Raw genomic sequence first — 3,491 nt, 5'->3', positions numbered from 1 at the left:
GTGTGCGTGTGTGTGTGTGTGTGTGTGTGTGTGTGTGTGTGTATGTGTGCGCGTGATACAGTTTTGGAAATTGTTATACGAAAATGACTTCAACAAAACTTTAAATATTCATGGGTATTTTTAATGAATATATAATGACTGGAAACATTATATAAACAACCTTTTTTTTACCGACCTTATCAGATAGTAAATTTCAGTTAGGGAGTCGTTCTATTATAAAGATTGACATCTTTCGGTTAGTGTGTCATTAACATATAAACATAATTGTATCCTAAAAATAATTAGTAGCATCTAGAAATGTGGCCTAGCTAGGTTTTGACGGTATATAAAGGATTTGTTTACCTTGAAATTTATAATTAGCAATTCTTAGGGATAAACCGTTACACAGGATGAGATATAAGGAGAATGTGCATTTCTTTGAACGTTAGCACTCACAAATTTTAAACGATAGCATATAGACAATACAATTAGAAGTCTATAGTGCCTTAGCTTTAGAAAGACGATCATATAGTCGGGAGAATACAGATAGCTGATAGATGCAAAATCAGTTTATGTCCAGTTTTGACTCATACATAGCTAAATGGAACACGTACATAGAGAGAAAGAGGGAGAGTGGGAGAGACAGAGAGAAAGAAAGAAAGAAAGAAAGAAAGAAAGAAAGAAATAAAGAAGGAACAAAGCGAAGAAGGAAGGAAAAAGAAAGAAAGGAAGAGCCTGGGAGGGTTTATGTTTAATCACGCTGCAATACTAAGAAGATTTTGATAAATTGTTAAGTGCAGGAACTTGAGATAGTGCTTCTCGGAGTGAAGGTTGCAAAAACGTGGGTTTCGATGGAGTTGGTATACACCACAAGTTCGGAGCTGCAAACATCATTACAACAACTCCAGCAGATAAGTCAAGTAAGTTATGGGTTAAAATAGTTTTCTTTTTTTACCTATCATTCTTTTTGGATGAAGACCAGAACTAGTATGCGGTAGGTATCATGTTATGATATGGGTAAATTTGTACGTTGTATAGTGAATAAAGGTGTTAGAGGTTGAATCATTTAATGTTCAAAGACGAAAATGCTGATATTTTAGAACAATTAATAACTATGTGTTATACATCGTCAGTTATTTACATTATTTACATTTGACGGATATTTGTCCTCATCTTGTTTGCTGTCAGTCGTTTCGGTTGATATACTCTCCAGCCTTCATCAGGTGTCTTGGGGAAATTTCGAACATAGGTTCTCATTCCAAAGGTATTTTTTGCTATTATTATTATTATTATTATTATTATTATTATTATTATTATTATTATTATTGTAATTATTCAGGTCAGTGCCTGGAATCGAACTCGGAGTCTTGAGGTTAGTAGCCCGCACTCTTAACCACTACGGCGTAGTGGTTAAGAGGGCATATGGCGTAGTGGCTAAGAGCGCGGGCTACTAACCCCAAGATTCCGAGTTCGATACCAGGCACTGACCTGAATAATAATAATAATAATAATAATAATAATAATAATAATAATAATAATAATAATAATAATAATAGCGAAAAATTCCTTAGGAAAATTCCCCCAATGCACCTGATGAAGGCTGAAGGGTATATCAGCCGAAATGTTGTGTTAACAACAAACAAGATGGGGACAAATATCCGTCAAATGTAAATAATGTACGTAATTCCTCATCTCTTAAATATAGAACTATATATTGTCAGTGTGTCAAAAGCGAAATGTAAGACCCATGGACACCAGTGGGCTTAACTACATGATGTTAATGAACACTGTGATTCATACAATGTTATTTACAAAATGTAGTATAAATTGTTTTGGGGTGTAGAATAAGGATGTTGTTCAGATATTTCTTCACGAATTATTTGCACAGCTGCTGAGAATTGTTAATGATATGTTCTCGTTGCAGAGTAAGAAGGAGGAATGTAATTTGATGTCAACTACAAGGTTTCTAGAGTGAAGGATGTACCTCGGTATGTTTATGTAAATCATGAAAGATATCTGATACAGTCTGAAACTTTAAATTATTTGTAAGAATGCTAACCAGCTCCAAAATAAGATGTTTACAGTTGATACTTGGCATACCATCTGCAAAGGTCGATTTGTTGAACCTAGGTGAATGAAAAAATTTCTACACCTGGAAAGCTAGAGAAATAGACTGCGGTAGAGAAATTATGTTTGTGTAGAGTGGTTTGGAAAACAAAGCACTCAGAGCAGCTCTCGTTTTAATAGCAAGAGTATTGCTTTAAGAACCTACATACAAATGCTAAAAACTTTATATTTCCATACTTCATTTTATTATCAATCTTCATTTTCTTTGTTCACTCGTTTCAGTTACAGAACGTATATGGTATAAAATAGAGAGCTATTCTTCTATAGTTCTCTGACTCAACTCCCAACTTAACTTTATCCTTTAAATCATTTTGATATTATTTCCGTTATGTTTGCTTTCATTTTTGAGCTATCTCCTGCGAAAGCAAAAATAAGAATTGTTTAAGAAATAACTATTTCATATAGGAGAAATAATCGAAAGTTGATTCCGATATCTGTACATTAATTTTCCATTCATCTTATGGCGTTGTTAAAACGCAAACTATTAACTACATTTTCTAGTTTCATTTCATAGATGTATATTGTATAAACTGATATAAATTGAAGATAGTGAGCAGCTGTAATATCTGACTGCATGGAATCAATTTCGGTTAACATTGTACTTTAGCTGCCAAGGTTTCTTCTGATGGATATTTCTATAAATTAAGTGCAGGAAATGCGAACACGATGCAAATGATAGGCCATAAAATCTTTACTGTAAATGTCATAGAGTAAATTTCAACATTCGCTTAATCTCTTTTCTTAATAACTCATTTCTCGCTTTAGTGTGCAATCTCAAAGTAATCATATATGTTTAGTTTATGGTTGAATCTCTATTTTTTCTTTGATATGTATGAAACTCCGTCAACTGCAAGAGCGTTATTTCTCTGGGGTTATCAATTCTTTATCCACTCTCAAGAAAATTAATGTTGAGCTGTTCTTTCACATTCAGACATATATATAAATGCACACATACAGACACGGACACACACACCACACACCACACACACACACACACACACACACACACACACACACGTAAATATATACATGTAAGTCTGCGTGTTTTTGTGTGTGCCTGTACATGTGTGTATGTGTGTGTGTATCTGCTGCAATTTGAAGATTACTCAAATGACTGCAATTTATAATATACTTCATATAATCCCCCGCCAGACTATAAAAGCAGCTTAAATCATATAATGATTAAATTTACACCACAAAATGTTGGATAAATTATTAGATAAGAATATTTTCCTCTTTTTTGAGCGTTTCATAACATAGGAACATAATGTCGAAATATATGTTCTTTGCGGAATATAATCATAGATTACTGGGGCTACATTCATTTACAGCAATACTCAAATTACATAATTATGCATACATACATTCATATATATATATATATA

The sequence above is a fragment of the Octopus bimaculoides genome, chromosome 3 (genome assembly GCF_001194135.2).
Source record: "Octopus bimaculoides isolate UCB-OBI-ISO-001 chromosome 3, ASM119413v2, whole genome shotgun sequence".
NCBI classification, from domain to species: domain Eukaryota; kingdom Metazoa; phylum Mollusca; class Cephalopoda; order Octopoda; family Octopodidae; genus Octopus; species Octopus bimaculoides.
This window is presented reverse-complemented; position numbering follows the sequence as displayed.